The sequence below is a fragment of the Rattus norvegicus genome, chromosome 13 (genome assembly GCF_021556685.1).
Source record: "Rattus norvegicus strain SHRSP/BbbUtx chromosome 13, alternate assembly SHRSP_T2T, whole genome shotgun sequence".
Classification (NCBI taxonomy): domain Eukaryota; kingdom Metazoa; phylum Chordata; class Mammalia; order Rodentia; family Muridae; genus Rattus; species Rattus norvegicus.
In genome coordinates, this window is record NC_141546.1 from 104,385,001 (window position 1) to 104,407,277 (window position 22,277).

Genomic DNA, 22,277 nt, shown 5'->3' on the forward strand with positions numbered 1-22,277 from the left:
AACAACATAGATTTTTGGAAATAAAATACAATTATATCATTTACTCCTCCCCTTTCCTCCCTCCAATCCCTCCTGTGTACTCCTGATTTAGCCGCACTTCCTTCCTCCCCTTAATCCTCTGAAACCATGGCCTCTTTTTCTATGGTTATTTTTGTGATACACACACACACACACACACACACACACACACACACCCATATATATATATGCATCACTATAAAAGCACAACCCGCTCTATGTACCTGACTTCAGGACTAACTACTTAATATTGTATAACCTATTAATGAGCAGGGCACACCTTTAGGGGAGATGAGTTTTCCCTCCGTTGAAAGACATTTTAAAGTGGACAGTGTGTTAAGAAATCATATCGAGTGATAGAGTGAGTAGCACATAGGAAAACAGCTCCCGGATCTCAAAAAATGCACTCTCATGTCCTCCTCCCCTCTCTTTCCCCTCCCCTTCCCCTCCCCCTCCTCCTTCCCCTCTCCCTCCTCCCCCTCCTCCTCTGCCTCTCAGACAAGTTCCTCTCTGTGTCTCGACTTCACCATCTTGGAACTTAAATCGACAGCGACTCCCAGGCTTGGCGCAATGGGTAAGTGAGGTGGCATGCATCTAAGGTTCTTGTTGTGCTGACCTGGGGCCATCACCCCTGTAATTGGTTTCTTAATTCTGTGTGTTAGTGGTGAGTATTGTGCACAGGTGTAAGGGAGAAGAGCGAGGCAGTGCAGCTCTTGGGAAATCTTCCTGGTCTTCTGTTTTAATTTGCCTGTGAGGGAAGACATTGCCTGTGCTCGCACAGGTTTCCACCAGCCTTGGTTTCTAGAAGCATCTGCTGGTCAGAAGCCAGGCACTACCGACAGACTACCGCTAAGTAGTCTTTGGCCTGTCTGCTACTGTGATCTACTCTCATTCTGATTCTTGATGCCCTTCAGAGCGTCCCCTCCCTGATGACCTTCCTGGTGTCCCCTCCCTGGGGTTGATTCCTGTTGAAGGAGGCAATTGGTGCCTTGTGCACACATATCTACTTGACCCACACCCGGCACATAGCAATTGTCTAATAAACATTGGTAGCAATTATTGTACGAAGTTGTGTGTGAGGGAGGAGAACAAAAGATAATCCATCTGACACACTGCTTCTGGTCCTCCCTGCTGGCACACGCACTCCCCGTATGCACTCACAACCCGGTTGGTGGGAATAGGATGTCTTCTTTCTATTGTACAGATGGGGGACTGAGGCACTGAAAAGTGACATCACCAACAGGCAGTGACCTAAAGAGTCAGGGCCAGAACCAGGTCTGGAACACAGACTTCCTGGATCCTGACCCAGGTTCCCTTCTGCTGTGCGGCCTTCGGAAGGCTGGAAGGACCAGGGAAGTGTTTGTTCCAGGGGGCTCTCCTCTGCCCTTGAGGTTTATCATCTACCCACTGACTGTTGACCAAAAACACACACGTTCCTGAGGAGCCCTTACAGGATATCCCGTTGAGACTCCCCCTTGCCCTCCCCCCACACCCACCCCACTTTTTTTTGATCAGTGCTTGCTGGCAGATAAAAATTCAGCCCCATTTGTAGGAAGTCTGTATAACATTCTCATCTCTATTGCAAACAATCTCTCCATCTGCCGCTTGGCTGAGAGGGTCAGACTCAAACACCCTCACGACGGGAAGGGTGGCATAGGAGAGCAAAACCCAGGAAGTGGGAGCATTCGTGTCCGGTAGGGTCTACCTGACCACACACTGTTTGATGGTTTGTTGGCTTTGCTAAGCAGCTGGCCTTTAAAAAAAAATCACCTAAACAGCTATGTGTATCAATAGTGACTCTGCCCATTATTTGACAGAGCTCTGTAAATGCACTGTGCTGATTTGTGCAAGGAGAAGCGGTGGTCTGGCTCAGTGGGTAGAACACTGGAAGGCCTGGGTTTGGTCCTTGGCATTGCGTAAACCAGGTGTGGTATTTCTGCCTATGATGTCAGCCCTTGGGAGGCAAAAGCAGAGTCAGGGGTTCAAGGTCACCCTAGACTACACAGTGAGCTCAAGGTCAAACTAGGCTCCATGGACCACCATCTCAAGAAATAAACAAGAAAATAAGTAAATAGATAATGCCTGTAAGAGGAACAACAACAACTTAGGGCTGGTCTAGGGTGTAGATAGGTGATGGAAAGAACTGACTGGAGACTATATAAAATCAGATCAGCAAACCAGCTCAGGGAAGGGGAAGCAGGCACCACACAAGGCCTTGGAAGAAATCACAACGTTCACTTAAGGAGTTTGTAATGGTGTGCATATGCTTAGCCCAGGGAGTAGCATTGTTGAAAGGTGTGGCCCTGTAGGAGTAGGGTGTGTCACTGTGGGTGTGGGCTTTAGGACCCTCAACCCTCATCCTAGCTGCCTGGAAGCCAGTGTTCTGCTAGCAGCCTTCAGATGAGGATGTAGACTCTCAACTCCTCCAGCTCCACATCTGCCTGGACACTGCTATGCTCCTGCCTTGATGATAATGGACTGAACCTCTGAACCTGTAAGCCAGCCCTGGTTAAATGATGCCACTTATAAGAGTTGCCTTGGTCATGGTGTCTGTTCACAGCAGTGAAACCCTAAGACAGAGGTGTTGGTATTATACAGGGGCTGGGATGAACACGGAATGAAAGAAGCGTGGTTTCAGAGCTGCATTAGTGGGGGATGTCTCTTCCTCAAGCTCTCAGCAAGTGCTTATGGTACACCATGCAATTTGCTGGACCTTGGAGACACACCAGACACCAAGAAAGACGTGAAGCCTCACCCCATGGGGCTTGCCTAATACTGGCAGAGAGCAACAAAGAAAATGTGACCATTGTTTTGAATCAATCCTAATGACCAAGATGAAAGCTCATCCAGGCCAACTGTATGGCAGGGCAACTGGAATTGCACTACGTCTTGGTGAGATTGTACAGCTTCACAGTCCCTTTGCAGAGACATTTAGTAAATTCTTATGTTGTTGGACTTACGCCTACTCTGTGGTCTAGCAAATCGAATTCTAAGTAACTACTCAAGTACACGAGAGTGCATGTTTACAAAATGACTTCTGTGAAAGGGATGATAGATGCCTCAGTCATGACAGCCAAAGAATGGAGACGGACTTCTCGCTGGTAGGAGAATGGTTCAGCGGGTTATTGTCTTTCTGTCCCAGGGCTGCTGTTCAGCAAGAGAAAAGGAGGAGGGAACACCAGAGCCAGGCGGTGAGGATGCACCATGTTGGTCTATTTATGTGAGGCTCTAGGACAGGTCAGAATGAACTCATAGAAAGCTGAGCCCAGAGAGAGGCAGAAGGAAGCGTTCAGGACTGATGGAAAAGCTCTCCGTCTTATTACAGAGTTTGTCTTGACGCCGTTGTAATTGCCAAGGACAATCGTACTGAGTGCTCAAATCTTCATGTACTTGCAAATTGTACACCAGTTCAAACAGACAAACAAACAAACAAACAAAGACTCCAGCTCAGAGCTTTGGTTCTTAATGCTGCAGCTTTGGGGGAGAAAGACAGGAGGTGGCCGGCGGGATGTCCTTCCGTGGACACACTCACACGGGAGTTGAGTGGCTTGCTGCTGGTGGTGACACACCTTGGTCAGGCTGAGCAATGCTTGTGTGGCCATGTGGATACCCTGTGGGATTAGAGACCTGAAGCCGTTTTGGGGTTCAGTTCAGTGCAACTTGCATCGTGTCATGCTTGCTGAATGCCAGGTCCTGGGTGTGCCGACCTTCCTGCTGGTTTCTAGAAGGTCTTTCCATCTCTGCATTCCTCTTTTCCTTATAGTATGTCTGTGCTCTTTCCTGATCCACAGAGGGTGATGCAGGATTGAATATTTATTGAAAGAAGGAAGACATTGATAAGGAGGAGGCCTGGTGGGTTAAGGCCCACGTGTTTGTGTGAGGTCCTCAGAACCTGCATGGAAAGCCATGCACATGCGCTCCTCTCTGGGAATCCCAATGCTCTCACAGAGAGACAGGGGTCAGAGACGATAAAATCCCAGGATTCCCTGTAGCACCCAGTGGGGATCAATAAGAGACCTTGTCTCAGACTAGGTGGAAGCTGCGGAAAGCTTAGACAAGGTGTCCTCTGACCTCCATAGTACCCATGTGATGGCCCATGTCCACCTGCAATCACACACACACACACTCACACACACACACACACACTCACACACTCACTCATACACACACACACTCACTCACACACACACTCACACAAACACTCACACACTCACTCATACACACACTCACTCACACACACACTCACACACACTCACACACACACTCACACACACTCACTCATACACACACTCACACACACACTCACACACACTCACTCACACACACACTCACACACACACTCACACACATACTCACTCACACACACTCACACACTCACTCATACACACACACTCACACACACTCACACACACTCACACACACTCACACACTCACTCATACACACACTCACACACACACTCACACACACTCACACACACTCACACTCACTCATACACACACTCACACACACTCACACACACTCACACACACTCACACACTCACTCATACACACACACTCACACACACTCACACACACTCACTCATACACACACTCACACACACACTCACACACACTCACTCACACACACACTCACACACACACTCACACACATACTCACTCACACACACTCACACACTCACTCATACACACACACTCACACACACTCACTCACACACACTCACACACACTCACTCACACACACTCACACACTCACTCATACACACACTCACACACACTCTCACACACACTCACACACACACTCACACACTCACTCATACACACACTCACACACACAAACACACTCACACACACAAACACACTCACACACACACTCACACACACATGCAGGCGTTGGTGTGAATATGCAAATTCGGTGTTTCTCTGCCTACGAATAAGTGTTTCACGAAGTTAAGGAGAGGACAAAAGACAAAGGGTGCCTTCCCCGGTCTGTCTCCACCCTGAAGACCAAGGAGGATCCTGAATGGAGATGACACAGACAGTCAACGAGGGACCTTGTTTTCCAGTCTTTCCCTTCTCAGGGTAAGGGCCAAGATGATGACAGCTGGCCCTGTGGCTAGGCGCTGGGCCATTAAACTGTTTTGCAAGAAACAAGCCCGGATTATGGGAAGCAGCCATGAGATAACCCCTTTCTCTGGTCAAGAATGACAGCAACAGTTGGGACTTCTGGGGAAAACACCAACTAAACAACACCCCCCCAAAAAAGAATCCCTTCCAAGCTCAAGAGTCAACAGGATATAAAATACATTAAATTTAGTTAAAGTTGCCAAGAGACCTACCCTTGGAAGATGCATTTATTGAAAACTATATCTATATCTATATCTATATCTATATCTATCTATATATGTATATATATTTATGATATATATCATATGTATGTCCCTTAATATATACGATATATATTATTTTGAATCCAGAATTTATTTATAGAAATAAACTAATTTTTATTAATTCATATTTTACATTTAAAATATAAAATGAGTATATTATGTTTGTTTATATTTTATTTCTATAAATATTAATACTTAAAGAAATGAATTTATATAAATACAACTAAGTGTTTTGCATCCAGAATTTATTTATAGAAATAAAACAGAATTAAATTAGGTCAAAGCAGCTTCGTTCCAAGAAGTCTTAGCATAGTGATAAAAGAAAATAGATTAAATACCCAAAGTGTTGAAGACAGAATGTTATAATTTGAGCCAACAACTTTAACGAGTAAAAAGTCCAATTATGTACATTTGACTTGATAGTTAAATATTTGTATGTTTTAGGAACATAAAGTTTCATGCTTTGGCCCTCAGGTGTAAAGCCCAGGCGATGCGAAATTTAGTTAATTATTTATGAAGATGTTAACACAGAAAATTGAGAGATGTTTTTTCTTTGTTGTTCCATGGAATTTGTGATTTTTTTTTTGCTAGAGTATGCAGTCGACTACCTTTAGATATACCACAGTATTGGTATAATGTGTGTGGTGTGTGTGTGTGTGTGTGTGTGTGTGTGTGTGTGTGTGTGTGTGTGTTACAGTGTGGAGATGTGGTAAGAGAATTGCAGAAGAGGAAAACTTTCAGACACATCCCTAGTCCCTCACACCCCACCTCCACACTCCTCTCTGCTTTTTAGCCTCCTGTGTTCTATTGCCACTCCCATCCCACCCCCACCCAGCACCTCTCAACACCTCTTTCCTTTCCTGTGGCCCCCTTTCTGGTTCCCTACTTCCTCGCCACACTCATACCAACTACACCATTCAACTAACCTTGAGTTTCAAATATTGTTATTTTCTAACGTTCAGTTCATAAAAGAGAAAGAGGTGGCAGACTCAGCTCAGTAAGAACACTTCTCTTCAGAGGGCCTGAGGGGGGTCTCCAGCTTACAGGTTGGTTGACTCACACCACTGGTAACTCTAGCTCTGGGAATCCAACACCACTGGCCTCAGAGAGTGTCACACACACACACACACACACACACACACACACACACACACTTAAAAAAGACACATTATTCTAAAAGGTGAAAATACAATTTACAGGCATGATTTAGAACAGAATTTATGCTTACTAAACTGACTCTAAGCAGTGAGTATCTTAATAAGAAGAGCTGTCTGGATGCTGAGTGCTCTTCTTGGACAATCCTCCTGGCTATCTCTGATGGTCACTCCTTCAGGGTGACCTTATTCACCAGCCGCTGATATAGCGGAGACCATTGATCTCAGCAGTCTTTTTAGTAACACCACCAGGCCCTCATGCAAATGTCCCCCAAGTCTTGTTGGTAAATTGCCACTAAGCTCCCTTCAGTTCCTAGATGTCATTGAGCTGATATTGACGAGAAGGTGATGTCTCTAAGTGGGTGTCAAATTAACAAACATTTTAAGCAGACAGGTGCTGAAGGCCCCAGTGGATGGATGTTCGTGATACAGAGGCTGGCTAGATCCCCTGTGATGGGGCTCACTGCAGAACAGACTCGAACAGTCCCATTCCTGGAGCCATGGTGTCCTGGCCACCTCCTTGTATCTCTCCAGCCCCTCCAAAACCACAATTCAACGCACCTTGACAACGGCAGCTCAGATGCAAATACAGAAGAAAGACATGTTTGGAAATCACCCCCACATACCTACAGCCGTCAGCATATCTGGAAAACACCCGTGACCCTGCTGGCTCTCTGCGGCAGCAGGGAAGAGATACCCAAGCTGGAGAGGTCAACCGGAGAGTCAACGGAGGTCCCTCCTGTCCCTTTCCTGCACTCAGCTCTTCTTATTTTAATATGATTTTAAAATCTGGTATTTAAACCAACTCATTCATGGACAGCCTGCTTTTATTTGAGTTGTGCCCCACTTACATGAGACGGGGAGTAAAGCATGGTGGGTGATACAGCCGTAACATAAAGACAGGAGGGGTATTATCACTGGATTCTTTGGCATAGGGTTATGGGATCTTGCTGTCACCAAATGCCACTTGAAGGCCTTTCCCAGGGCCATGGAGTTGACAGATGTTGCTATTCCTTCACTTCGGAGGACACAGAGCCAACTGCAAACTGTAAAACCATCTAGATGGTACAGAGAGAAGAGAGAGGATGACAAAACAAGTCAGAGTCTTCCAGACAAGGGGAAGGAGAACGGTGCCGTACCTTGTTAAAGGATGCTTGCCCTCCCCTGGTCTCTTTGGATCAAAGGTACTAGGACTGTGACACTTACAACTCTCCTCTTAGAGAGCAGGACTCTATCTCCCTCCTCCCCCATATTGGATATTTTTTATTTACATTTCAAATGTTATCCTTTTTCCAGGTTTCCTGTCCATAATCCCTCATCCCATCCCCCTCCCCCCTTCTTCTATAAGGGTGTTCCCCCTCCCCAGCCACCCACCCCCTTCCAACCTCCTCTCCCTGATAGTCCCCTATACTGGGGGGGGGGTCCAGCCTTGGCAGGACCAAGGGCTTCTCCTCCCATTGGTGCCCAACAAGGCCATCCTCTGCTACATATGCAGCTGGAGCCCTGGGTCTGTCCATGTGCACTCTTTGGTTTCTAGTCCCTGGGAGCTCTGGTTGGTTGGTATTGTTGTTCTTATGGGGTTGCAAGCCCTCTCAGCTCCTTCAATCTATTTGGGTTTAAAGGTGGGTAGGTACCCCTGAACATGGGCAGTAAGCACAGTAAGGTTTAGTAAACTTCGGGTGGGATTTCAAGCCTGCTTCCCTCCTCCACGCTGAGGGTTTGAGCACCTAGAGCAGGTCTCGCACATGCTGTCAAAGTGCGGTGAGTTCATTTGCGTGCCTGCCCTGCCGTGTCTGGAGGATGCTGTTCTGTAACATCCGGGACTTATAGCCTTTCTGCCTTCTCTTTCTGGAAGGTTCCCTGAACCTTGTGGGGATGGGGATGGGGCACACAGTGTGTACCATTTTGAGCCAAGCGCTCTTTGAGCTGACGTTTTTTATCTGAGGATGGTTGCGCAGTTGTGCATCTCTGTGAACCATGATGGCTGCTGAGAGGGGAAAGTCAGGGTGTAGTGTAGGTTGTTACCTGTGTGGGGGTGAGGTGAGGGGTTCCTGGGGCGTGGTGTAGGTGAGTTGTCACCCATGTGGTAGGGAGGGGGACCTTTTGGTGATGCCCTTATCTTTGAGTCACCCCTGCTCCAGTAGATAATCCCCCCCTTACACACACACACACACACACACACACACACACACACACACTTCTATACGCCTATAAGTCTCCCAAGAAACCAACTGCTTCACTGATTTCAACTTGAGTAGGGTTATTTCTTTTGCCCAGGATTAGTGACTCTTTTGGGTGAATTGACGTCTGTCCAAGTCTCCTTAGGAAGTCACACAATCTCGGGAGGTTCTGGGAACTTTGGGTGGTAGGACCTAGCCAGAATGAGGCAGTTGTTGGGACTCAGGCTTCGAGTTTATCTTGCCCAAGGCCTCATCTGTCTGTTGTGTGGTGAGTAGTCTCTCTCTCCATGTGCTCCTACTACCAGGATGATCTCCCATCACGGCAGGGGAGGAGAAAGACCCAGTGTAGCTAACGGTGTAGACAAACCTCCCTCAGAAGCTACAAGCTAAAATAAACGTCTTTTGCATTGCCCACTCAGATATTTTGATAATGGCTGTCTGTGCATGAATGGAAAAATTAGCCAGAATGGCTCACACTTTTCCAGTGACTGCGTCTTTTAAGGCTCATGGGGAAATGGATGGGTGTGTATGTCTGCTGACTAACCTGAGACAGGTACGTTTAGAACTTGCTGGTGATGTCCTACTGCCTGGAGAGATTCTCCCATTCCTGGGGTGGAGCTGAGGGAGGAATTCATGCTGGAGATGAGAGAAAGAGGCTGGGTGTCCAGTTAAGCTTGTGGTGTTAGGACAAGTTCTGTCCTAAGGAAGACAAACCCAAAGTGACATACAGCGACAGAGCTATTTCTTCAAGCCAGAGTGTCTCTGCAGCTTGGCACAGTGGGTTTGCTTCTTGGTGTGAGCAGAGTCAACATACTGGGACCGGAAGATGAGAGAGTGAGGGTCCTGTTGCTGTATAAGTAAGGGCATCACTGGGGACAGCTCTCTAAGCAGTGGTTGTCTCAGCAAAGAAAGCCAGCGTTGGCGGCATTTATCCTGGAAACTCATGCACACTCATTTTTGGAAAGTTCCGCCATCGTATACAGAGGCAGACACATTACTGAGCATGCTCAGTTTGAGAACAGGCTTTCCTTGTATGCCACGTGTTCAAAAAGCAGCAGACAGGAGCATCTCCTGGGTAGGAAATTTAGCATCATAATGAGATTATAACGAGCAAAGGTCACCCAGAAGAATGACTGCGATTTTGGCCAGTTCCTTGAGTTTTTCTCCAGAGAGCCTTCTGGGAAACAAACAAAACCTTGAAGGATTATTAGCAGCCATTTAAAGGGGCAGACCGTATAACCCTTCCCAGCAGCTAGTGTGGTGCTGATGGAACAGAGTCCCTGGGTTCGCATCAATTTCCTACCTGGTTCTTCAGCTTTTCTGGTAATTCTTCGTGCTTGGCTACCCACGGATCCTAACCAGCCAGGGCAAGTTCAGTTGCTTACAACTAAGAAGGTGGATGTTGCATGTGGGGAATAGGTTGTCTACTACTGACTGTACCAAGCGTATTCTGTGTCAGTTATCCTTCCGAGCTTGTCTGCTTTCTCCAGAACCAAAGAGTGGAGCCCAGCATGGCCCTTCTCTTTTGATACGTAGAAAGCTGAGTTTTGAAGCCAGCGACACTGTCTCCAGAATCTGTTCCTACCACAACCAAGCAAGAAACCCAGTCAGAACCCAGGCTTCCTTCAAGGCTCATGTGGTGGATTGAATGAGAATGTCCCCCACAGTCTCAGGCATTTCAATACTTGGTCACCAGTTGGTGGCGCTGTTGGGGAGGTTTAGAAGGTACAGCCTTGTTGGGGAATGTATGTCCCTGGGAGGGTGTTTGCTTCTGGTTATGGTATCTTCCCACAGCAGCAGAAAAGCTTGTGTCAGCTGTCAAGCTCCCAACTAGAAGTGAGTCATCCTTCACCTTGCTTTGAGTATGCAGATACCTTACCCTTATTTATTTGCTGTGTGTGAGTGTGTGTGTGTGGGTGTGCGCGTGTGTGCGTGTGCATGTGTACACTCCAGTGTGCATATTTACCAGTGTGAGACAGAGAGAGCAGCGCATGCCATAGCACACGGAAGTCAGAGGGAAACCTTGGGTATCAGTCTTTGCCTTTTGTCTTCCCTGAGGTAGGATGGTCTTTTGTTGTTCACTGAGCACTGACTCCCAGGCTTCCAGGGGCTCTCCCATCAATCTCTGCCTGTCGTTTCTCTGTAAGCACTGGGAACACAGGTATTGTGTGCTCTACTTCACTGTATGTTCGTTCCGGCCATTTGAACTCAGGTCCCTCGCACTGTGTGGCAAGGGCTTAACCTGCTTTTATTTAATTTACCTACAAGGTTGTAACTACTCTATGTCCCCACCCTCAGGCTCTTGTTTTCTTGAACCGTTTTGATCTTTCTGTTACCTTCCTCTTTATCGACAAGGTCACCTTGAGAATTCTAACCCTCATTCATCCCCATGAGGATGAGTCCCAGACACTTGTCCTTGCAACTTTGCTGTGGATGGGGGTGATCTTCAAAGGGTCATGTTGAGCGCCTGGTTCCCAGAGGACTGGCTGAGCCGAAGAGTCTGGAGCTGACTACCTGAAACTCCTGCCCTGTGCAGATGGCTGGATCTTAGCCTCATTCTACCCAGATGACAGCTGTGAAAACGGTCCCTGGGTTGAAGGCATGGCACACTTTCATGTTTTATTTAATGGGTCTCTTTCAGTTGCTTTAAAACTAAACTTGGGGTGGGAGAGATGGCTCGTCAGTTAAAAGCAACATTTTGCTCTTGTGGAGGACCCAGGTTTGGTTCCCAGCGCCCACACACTAGCTCGAAATTGTAGTAACTGTTTCCAGAGGGTGACTGATGCCCTCTTCTGACTTCCATAGGCACTGTGTGTATGGGGTGCGTGTGTGCATGTACAGAATCTTAGCACCTGTACACACAAAATGAAAATAAATAAGCCTTCAAAAGCCCCATCTTCCTTCTGTGTGCTGTGTAGACACTTGGTAAACATCTGAACTAACGGAGGCCAATACCCAGACCTTGTCTTACAGTTAGCAGCTGGCAAGCATCAGAAGCAATAATTCTATATTTGGGTTGAATGACCTTAACCTGGGTCACATCTCTGTTTATTTGCCTAAGGAGCTCATGAAGTTCTCAGATAATTGTCCCACTTTACTTCAGCTGTTGTTTTGTGAGAGGGTCTTGAGGTGCGGCCCAAGAAGGGTTGGAACTTTAGACCTTCCAGTCACAGGCCCCTAGGGACTAGGGTCATAGGTGCCACCACCACAACTGCACACTGAGCTGCAAGTGCTGAGGTCACAGGGGTTACCACCACGTCTGCACACTGTGCAAGTAGAACTTCTATCCTTTGAAGCCAAGATGATTTATTCCATACTGCATCTTGACAGACACGGAGGCCAAGGTTCTGCAATCCAGCTAGAGTGCTGGTGACCCAGACAGGCAGCTCTCCCAGGCCACTGGCTCAGGTGAGGTAATGAGCTCTTCACAGCAGCAGGACCAGCCTTGCTAATCAAGGGCTCTGTGAGAGCCCTTTTCCCCAAGGAAACCTAGAGCTCTCTATGATCCCACAGGGTCAGCATGGCTCGCTGCAGAGCCCACCTACCTGCCTGGCATGCATGGTGTGTTGCTGCAAGTTCAAGTTCTTGCCTTCCTCCTGTCCTGTCTTCCATCATTCCCCTGCTGACAGCTGCAGGGACACATGGAGATTGCTTGGCAGCTGTTTGCCACAGATGCTGGGCTCTGCAGCACACTCTCCCTCCCGCGCTTGCTGCTTCTGAGTTTCTCTGGCTGCCTAGATGTCTTCATCACTGCTGAGGGGAGGGGTGCGCTCTGAGGTGTGAGCGTGGTGTGAAGCCTTTGGGGACAGACACTGCTGAGCAGGCAGGGCGGCTGTGTGCTTTAGGGCCTCTTTGCCTGCTTCTCATTCAGTCAGGGTTTTTAACTATTTGGTGTGCCTGGGAGCCGTTCGGGCTGGCCTGGGAAGATAGTATCAGGATACGTCGTTCTTTCCAGTTCTGTAGTCTGCTCTTGCTCTGTTGGCTGCTTCTTCTCAGCAGCTGTCTCCTGATTTAACCGGCCTCTTTGCCTCCAACTTGTCTCTCCGACTTCCTGTGACCCTCTCCTGGTGATTTTCTCATAACCAAACCTGCTACTGTCCCTCCTTGTCTTAAACACTTGTCAGGGATGAGAGTGGCCCTGAACGGCTTAGTGTGGTGGAAATCCCTGTTACTGACAGGGCGACTTAACCTCTGCTTCAGCCTCTCCCTCGGAGCAATGAAATCCAGCTGTTCTGGATCTGTTTTTTTTTTTGTTTGTTTGTTTTTCATTTTGTTTTTTGCTGTTGTTTTTCTGTCTCTGTGAGGTGTATGTTTGTGTGCATGTGTGTGTGTATATAGACATGGATGTGTGGGCAGGTGCATGTGTATGCACACCTGTGTGAAGCCCGGAGGTTGACGTCAGGTATTGTCCTTGGAATCTCTCTCTGTATTCCTCTGTCTCGCCCTCTGACTCTCTCCATCTCCCAGTCTCTCTCTGTCTCTGCCTGTCTGTCTCTGTCTGTCTCTAACTCTGTCTGTCTGTCTCTGTATCTCTGTCTCACTGTCTCTCTCTCTCTTTCCCTCTCTCCCTCTCTCCATCTATTCTCTCTCTCTCTCTCTCTCTCTCTCTCTCTCTCTCTCTCTCTCTCTCTCTCTGTGCATGTTAAACCAGCATCTCTCATTTGAACCCGGCGTTCCCCAATTCAGATCCTTTACTGATGGGTCTCCACCCTCACCTATCGCCTAGGTGCTGGGGATCCAAACACAGTTGTCACCTCTACAGCAGGCACAGCAGGCACGCAGCTGTGGAGCCCTCTTCCCGCCTGCCAGCTTTCCCTTCTTTAACTCAGCCTTCCTTTGTGTCCTTTCAGCCTGGCATCTGCTCTCGTCCTGTCTTCCTCCAGGCTTACACCATCTGAGCCAGACAGGGTTCTAGCCTGCCGTCTCCTGCCTTGTCCTTATCCTCCGCGCTCCCGTGCTGAACTTGCTTCCTTAACCTTCTCGGTGAGTACTGGGGCAGAAGTGCTGATTGAACAGCCTGTCATTTAGATAATGCAGATGAGACTGGTGCAGATCATTTCTCCGCTTCTGTCTGTCTGTCCTGCAGGCACCTGCCACCTCCTCTGTCTTTCTGCAGTCTCTGCAAATTTTAACTATGTCTTCAGATCGTCTCCCCAACAGTCTGGAGTTTCACGAGGACGGGACTGTCACCTGTTCAGTTTCTGATGCTCACTAAAGCCCAGCCCAGAGTGGAAACTCAGAAGACAACTGTCCTTAATGGCACCAGATAACTGTCCAAGGAAAGGGCCCTGCCAGAGGCCTCCCTCTGTGAGCCAACCACATGTCTCTCCCACGGAAGAAAGTCCACATGTCTCGATCACCTTGGGCTGAAGGACCAATGCATCCGATGTGGGCCACCACGCCAGACCGAGCTTCTAATATGTTTCACGTGTCTCACTGGCTGCTTGGGCCCCTTGTTATCTGTCCTGTCCTTTGTGGCCTCTGTTCTGACTCTGGTGAAATGCTGCTCAACGTTGCTTTGGTTCATACAGGGATTTTGTGAGGCGATGCCTTCAGAGGCTGGGCTCTCTTGGTCGTGCATTTGCATTTTCTACTAAAAATGTCTGACAAGTTATAAATCTGACTTTTCTGTGCTTCAGCAGTGACACGGTTTTAATACTAATGCTTGATGTGCACAGCCTCTCGGGGAGAGCAGAGGCCCAGTGTCTGGTTGTGGTTGCGGATATGTCTATGTTCACCTCCAAGGGAGGGCCTGGTGTGGCTGTCTGTGTCCGTGTGTCTGCACGGACTCACGCCTGTGTGTGAGTGGGGCCCAGAAAACCGTGTGTGAGTTTAGTGTATCTTTGTAAAACGATACAAGTTCGGATGTGTTTCACAAATCTACCTGCTGAGAGGTACAGGTCAAAATTCCCTTCTTAAACTGGGCACGGCGGCTCAGGCCTGCAGTCCTGGCCTTTGAACAACAGCTTGCACCTGTGCTCCTAGCACCCGAAAGGCTGAGTTCAAGGGGGCCTAAGCGATGCAAGGAGAGCCTTTCTCTGAGCAGCTCCTACTTATCCACCCGCCTCCACCCCCTCCCTAACTCTGACCCTCCTCAGCCCGTGACATTTCTGAATTGCACATCCTGCTAAAACGCATCTTACGGGCCATTCTCACAGTTTCCCTCATACAAGAACGTTTGCCGGAGCTTGCACCTTTCTCAAAGCTGGAATTCGGGCTCCATCTCGTGCCCTCCAAAGAGAGCCAACCTACTACAGGGTGCTAGTGACTGGCAGAGCAGTAACTGATTCTGTGGGGAAAGAAACGAGACCACTGCAGAATACAGCAGCCAGTACTTAAGGACGAGCAAAACTTCACCTTCCGGACTCGGAGTTCCTGTTTAGGCAAGGGCCTATCTGGATGCTGTATCTGTGTGCTCTCTCTCTCTCTCTCCCTCCCTCTCCCCCACCCCTCTCTTTTCCATCTCTACCTCCATCCACCTTCACCTCAATCTCCACAATCATCTCTACCCCCATCTTCATCTTCTTCTCTGCCTCCGGCTCCAGTTCCGGCTCTGTCATCTCTATGTTTGTCTCCATCACCCGTGTCCTAGAACTCTGCTCACGCTGACCGCCTGTCCCTTGTGACAGGTCCGATGGAAGAGCTCGAAGAGGCTTTCTTCTCTTGTGCTCGCTCTGGGCCAGCCCCTTCCTGACAATGTCCCTGTTCCCAGTCTTGAGAAGTATGCTCCCAGATTCCTCCCCAGAGAGGACCCCACTTCCACCTCTGCCATTGAGCCTGCCTTCCTCCAGGCTGTCCAGCTTCCTGCCTCTCTGGGCGGTCAACTCTCATCCCTCCTGCCCAGGCCTGCCCTGCTGGGGCCCCTGCCTGGCAGGACACGGCACCTGTAATGACTAAAAATAGGTGTTGTATAAAAGGACGGTGAGACCCAAATGATGTTTGAAGCAGGAAATATAATGACCCTCCAAAAATACGGTCCTGGTGCTTCCCCGGGAGCCCAGCACTTGCTTCAAAGCCCGCGGCCTATCTTTATTTTGCATTCAAACTATCTTTTGGGGCCAGGTTTCCTTCACAACACAGCTTATTGCTAAACGGATCTGAAACCCTGGGGAGTTTATCTGTAGTCAGGGGTTCTTTTTTTTCCTTCTTTCCAGTAACCGTGGGTCGGAGGTATTCCAGCAATTCTTAACTAAAGGACGACTCTGTTTCATGACATCTAATCAGGGGGACGTCCCACTGGGAGGACAGATTGTGTCCTTTTCCCCCACTCTGGGCAGAGGAGATAAAGAGATAAAACTCATAGGTTGTTTTATTTCCCGAAAAATCAACAGTGTGGTCTTCTGGTGGAGGGCGGGGGATCCTCGTGTGCGCCTGTTATGCATAGAGCATGATGGGAGGGCGCCAGTGGGCTTGTGGGTGAAAAGGTTTGTGTCTGCAATGGCTGGCCTTGGTCTGTTCCAAAAGAGCTCCGATTTGGGACCATCTGGAATCCTGGTAGTTCATATGAAAATGGAAAGTTTTGAGGGTGTGCACCTGTGCTGTCCCCCAGTGTCTTCTCTGGTCCAAGCTAAGAGGACCAAGTCAGTTTCCAGCCGTGGAGGCCCCAGGGGTGGCAGTGATGACTCAGGTATGTCCTCAGAGTGTCAGTCTCCTGTCACCTAAAGCCACGTCACTAATGCCTAGCGAGCAGTTCTTCCAGACCCTTCTGAGCCTTCGAGAAGGGCAGAGGAGAAGCTTCCAGTGCCTTGTGGGTTTCTTTTGTAAGCCCTTTAGCGGCAGCCGGAGGAATGGCTTACCATACGCTTGCCAAAGGCCCAGAGGTCACCAGGAGGGTCTGTAGGGTGAGCGAGCTCGGTTTGTCTTGGGATTAGCTAGGAAGGGAAATTCTAGATCCATGGAGAGCCCCGTCTAGGCAGCAGTGAGTAGGCCACCAGCCGGATCTGGTCCCAGCACCGGTGCCTGGCTTCCCGCTTCCTTCACGTCCACTCCTTTGTCCTCTCTGGATGCTCAGGGTTTGCTTCCTCTCCGTCTCTTCTCCATTCTTTGTGCTCTCGGCATCACATTCGTGCTTTTCCCCCTTGTTAATGGTGCCAAGGTTCTAGGATGAGTCTGAGGCCGAGAAAAGTTATGTGGGCCCTGGGTTACAATGCAGCTGGGGTCCGGGTGTACTGAGGCACAGCACTGGGTGTGTCTGCGGGGTGTTTCCCGGGAGGATTAACTGGAAGTGCAACAATCCTGTGGGTCAGGTCCTAAACTAAATATGAATTGAAAGGGGGAGTAGTGAGCTGGGCAGTATCGACCTCTTCCTGTGATCTGCACAGACAGGGTCAGAAGAAGCCCCCACAATTGCTCCTTCCCCTTTATGGAGCGTGTCTGCAGAGCCCTGCACCCAAACACCCGCTTCTCCTGTAGGCGTCTTCTCGGAGTTTGATGACGGTGTCGGGAAGAGTGCCTTCATGACCTACCATTTTGAGGTCACCCACCCTGACTCACACTACGTCTTGGGGCTGCTGGGATCTTGAGTTTTCTTTGTCTAGAAATCCCCCACTTCCAACCAGCTGCTGCCCCAGGTTTGGAGCTTAAGGCCTTCTCTTTTTGTACTTACTTTATTTTGCGTTTTATTAAGAATGAGGTTTCATTGTGGCGTTTTTCAAGTGAATTTTTTTCTTGCTTTTTCTCTCTTCTTCCCCGTGCTGCCTCCCTTCCTCGTGTCCTGCCTTACCAGTGGTCCCCTTCCCACTCTCACGTCACAGGGCATTTTGCCCCTTAAGCTCTTTCTAGTTCCTCTCCTGTGGCTTTCCATCTCTCTTCACAGTCCAACCTCAATCTTACAGCCCTGACTGACATGCACGCAAGCATCTTAAGTTGGCGTGTGCAGGAGAAGGCACGTGGCTTTTGTTTTTCTGAGGTGGGGCCCCTCACAGTGTAATACTTTCTAGCACTGTAGACCATAAACTCCCTTTTCCTGAATTTTCACAATTCCGTTTTTCTTAACAGCCAGGTAAAATTCCACTGCGTCTGTGTGTCACATTTTCCTCACCCGTGCTCCCGTTGATGGACATCTAGGCTGGTTCCATTTCCTGACTATGGTGACCACAGCAACAATAAACAGGGCTGAGCAAGTGTCCCTGGGAGGTAGAATCTGTAGGGCATGCGCTTCAGGCTCTCCGAGCAGACCTGTCTCTACTCTTGCCACTCAGTCTCACCTGGGGCTGTATTCTCAGGGGTTGGCTTTGCAGTGGCAGCTAAGCACCCATTGTCGTTCAGACTTCCGACTCACAGAGGTCTTTCCATTTCTATGATCATTTGAGGCTCTATCAGAAACACCATCCAGCTTTCGGCATTTCAGTAACCCGATGGCAATGGTCTTATCCTTCTGTGTATAATATACTTTTACCTCATGCCGCTCCTGCCGCCCCTGCTGCGCCAGGCCCCGCCCCCGCAGCCCCCCGCCCCCCGCCCCCACCCCCCGCCGCTCCCCCACTTAGCCCCCGCCCCCGCCCCCGCCCCCGCCGCTCCCCCACCTGGCCCCCAGGCAGGACCCAGTGGAGGCACTTGTGGCTTGAAGGCAGAAGTTGCTGCCTTAGAAACGTGACACAGTGCACAGATGACCATGCCTTGTTGAGCACCTTCTGGAGGCTGGACTCTATGATAAGACTCATGTTGCTTGGCACTGCCCTTAGAAGAACCTGGTGTGATTGATTCTGGGTGCCTCCCGTGGATGAGAAACTATAGAGGCCTGGGGACATTTTTAATCCCACAAAACCATGCGATGGGGCCAGGACTGAAATGAAGCCTGTCCAGTACATCTTTCATGTGTCATCGGCGTAACCAGCAAGGCATCTTCTGGTCTCGGTGTCTCTTCTCCCATGAGTTCCTATTGTCCCTTAGCAATTGTATGTGTGGACCCAGTCCTGACTGAGGTGTCATGATACCCAGAATCCTGGTCTCAATGTGCCACATACTGGGCCAGCTTAAACAAGCTATGGACCATGGCTGTGTTATAAAATTATACCTGAGAATGCCTTCCCTACCCCGCTCAGCTCAAGGGGGAGGGTCATTCACAGACACGGGTATTCCTCAGATATAGGTGCTCTGCAGTCTTCTTTATAAAATTTAGGAAATGTGGTTGGATAGCAAGGAGCTGTTCTTGTGAGCTTGGCCAGTGTGAACCAAATTTTCTTAGTGCTTACATGTTGTGTTTGTAAATAAAATGTCAATCATTGCGTTTTACCGATGGAGACTGAGGAGTCAGATGCTGAGGTGAAAGCCTGTGAGCTCAGAGAGGCAGAGAAACACTGTGAGACATTGGCTTGGCTTGACACAACATTCAGAAGACACTTTTAGATACAGAAAGGGAGAACTCAGAAGTCAGGGGAAAACAAATATTCAAACCCAAGTGTCTCAGTGACGGGCAGCTCGTGAAGCACAACACCCACTCTGGATAAAACTCACGGAGGTTTGGTTTGTCTCCTAAATTAATGGGCTGGCTCTTCTTGGAACTGCCTCAAACTGGACAATACTGGGAGCGGAGTAGAAATCACGTGGTCTCAGGACAGCTCAGCTAAGGGCACACACATGGCTGATGGTGGGGACCAGAGGTACTTGCTCCCAGATTTACAACCCATGTGGACAGGTTTCCATTCATCCTGCTGGCTGAACTCTGAAGGCAGTGCCGGGTCTTCAGTTCTACCAAAGCCTTGTGTACAAAGCTTAGCAATGCTTAGTGTGGGGCTAGGGAGATGGCGTGGGGGAATCTGAATTTGAATCTCGAGCAGCACTACAAATTGCTGGGCACAGTAGTGCAAGTTTATAATCCTGTTGCTAGGGAGGGGAAGGCAGGAGGATCCCTAAGGCTTCCTGGTTGAACAGTCTAATCAAGTGGAGAACTCCAGGTACTGTGAGAGGACCTGATGCAAAACCTAAGGTAGAGGATGAAGACAACGCACGCTGACCTACAGCACACGTGTTCAAGTGCACATACATGCACATACATACGTGATCACATACATGAACATGTGTGTATGCATGCATGCACTACACACACACACACACACACACACACACACACACACACATACACGATGAGCGAGCATCTAATGAAGAACTGAAGAGCTGCCCCATCATTAGTGAGGTCCAGTGTGGAAGCGAATTATAAAGGCTATAGCTCTCTGTTCTCAGGAACTCTCCAGTTCTCACTGGAGGATCCATCTCTAGACGGCATATAGGATGGATACACAAGCTGTTGGCTTTTCCTCATTTCACTTGTATATTCGATTAAAAATGATAAGAGGTTATGAGTAAGTAGAAGGAAAGAATCGAAGGATAAAGAGTATGGAGCGAGAATAAAGATTTTGCTTGGACAGAAAGGCTCAAAGTAAATCCCCCTTGAGACAGCCCAGCCCTTGGCATGTCTCAGCCCGCCCTCCTTCTGAGGTTGGTTAGGTTGGGTTTTTTACAGAGAGCCTCAGGATGAGGAGAAGATATCTCCCCAGCACAGAGTTCCTCCGCTCTCCAAAGGGAAGGCAGATTTGGAAAACTGGCACTGCCCCTGCCCAGATGGCAGCCAGCAGCTGGCTCTGGCAAGAGGAAGTTCTCACTCTCTGCTGCTGGCTGCCCGGCCCCTCCCGGTCCCAGCAAAGCAGGTCTGGCCATAGGAAAGACAGCATGTTTGAGCCCAGCCCTGCCAGCCGCTCCCCACCACCCTGACCTGGCTGCTCCAGCTCTGGCACCCGGGCGAGGAGCAGGGGGAGCAGGCCTGGCCACCTAGCCAGCAGCCCTAGCCTCCCTCTTCCTGCCTCAGCTGCTGGCTTGGCACCATGATGTCTCCTGTAGACGGGGCTATGGCAGGAGGGACAAAGGGTAGCAATGATTTCAGAGAGCAGCATGGCCTTGAAGACATGAGCCTCTAGATGATCGGGCCAACCTATAGCTGCCCTAGGCCCACTCCAATATCTCTGCCTTTTAGTGGACCTGTGTGGTCATTGTTTCCACCCTGGGTGTTTCATTCCCTGTCCATCTGTCTATCTGCCTCTCTGTTCTATTTCCATTCTTTCCCCCATTCACATTCTTCTCTCCTTTTCTTTCACTCTGTCCTTCTTTTCCTTCTTTCTCTACTCTGTTCCCTCATTCCCCTCTCCCTCCTTCCTTCCTTTCTGCCTTCTTCCGTTTCTCCTTCCTTTCCTCCCATGATGCATTTGTCCTACTTCCCTGACTCTCCCCTTCTCTTCTGTTCTCCTCACCCAGTTCAAATACATGTCATGCAGCTGTAGTGGCCCCTCTAGGTTCTGAACTTATGGGTCCAGTGAGGGTTCCTTGGATTGGGATTGTTTTGTGACAGTTCATGGCTCTGGTGGATGAGCTACACACACACACACACACACACACACACACACACACACACACACACACATCTCACACATGTACATAACACACACACCTCACAAATATTGGACCCAGGCCCGTACTAGAAGCAGCTTTTGTTTGCTTGCTTGTTGGTCTGTATTTTGTTTTGTTTTTAAAATAAATTTCATTACTCACTTCTGCACCTGGGGAAAGATTTAATGTCTGGCTCTGCTCAGAAACTGCTAATCTTTGGCTTCGGTGCCTGCTTCTGACCTGGATCGCCAGGCGGCAGCCATCGTTAGGCTGCTGATGTATCCACCTACTCTGAGTTTCCAGGGGCTTTTACAGGAAAACGCTACAGAGCACTTCCGGGGGTGGGGCGGGGCGGGGCGGGGCGGGGCCTGGTCAGCTCCTTACCTCTGTGATGAAATTCGTAAGGTGATTTGCATATAAGGATAATTCTCGGGGGTTCGTTGATCCAGTCAGTTGATCTAACTGCCTTTGAGCCTGTACGGAGCCTGAGGTGGGGCTGCTCACCGCATGACAGCGGGAAGCAAAGAGAGGGATGCACACCGCTGACTCAAGTCTCTGTCTTTTATTCTTTTTCTTCTTTTCTTTTACTAGATATTTTCTTTACGTACATTTCAAATGTTATTCCCTTTCCCCGTCTTCCCTCCAGAAACCCCCTATCCTATTCCCCCTCCTCCTGCTTCTTTGAGGGTGCTCATCCCTCCACCCCGTGACCCCCGCACCCATCCCTCCTGCCTTCCCACCCTGACATTCCCCTACAGTGGGGCATTGAGCCTTCACAGGACCAAGGGCCTCTCCTCCCATTGATGTCCGACAAGGTCCATCCTCTGCTACATATGTGGCTCCATGTGTTCTCTTTGGTTGTTGGTTTAATTCCTGGGAACTCTGGGGGTTCTGATTGGTTGATATTGTTGTTCTTCCTACGGGGTTGCAAACCCCTTCAGCTCCTTCAGTCCTCCACTGGAGATCACGTGCTCATTCCAGTGGTTGTCTGTGAGCACCCGCCTCTGTATTTGTCAGGCTCTCAGGAGACAGTCCATCTTCTTTAGACTCTGCCACCTCCCAGTCACAACACAGACTGGGTCTTTTGGGACATTCCAGGCAGCGTGCAACTTCTGCTCACAGGCGTCCTCTCCTATAGCACTGCTGTTTAAGGGACCGT

The 22,277-nt window shown here is 49.2% G+C and overlaps 2 long non-coding RNA genes across 7 annotated transcripts in view; one reads left to right on the plus strand and one right to left on the minus strand.

Annotated features, from left to right (window-relative positions):
• Positions 1-22,277, plus strand: part of LOC102549163 (uncharacterized) — a 98,513-nt gene that overhangs the window by 73,123 nt on the left and 3,113 nt on the right. Inside the window, exons 2-4 of one of the 6 annotated variants that reach the window (XR_015635788.1) lie at positions 517-592; positions 13,591-13,723; positions 13,827-14,378. The exons of 1 other annotated variant lie outside the window; for it this stretch is intronic. This is a non-coding gene — a long non-coding RNA (uncharacterized LOC102549163). Of the gene's footprint in view, positions 1-516; positions 593-13,590; positions 13,724-13,826; positions 14,379-21,542; positions 21,609-22,277 lie in introns of those variants that run through there. 4 more of the 6 variants (XR_015635786.1, XR_015635789.1, XR_015635787.1 and 1 more) reach the window with 4 other exon arrangements.
• On the minus strand, positions 7,379-12,445 carry LOC148001878 (uncharacterized). The gene is made up of 2 exons (XR_015635794.1): positions 12,286-12,445; positions 7,379-7,618 (listed from the first exon to the last, which is right to left on the minus strand). It is a non-coding gene; the product is annotated as an uncharacterized LOC148001878 (long non-coding RNA).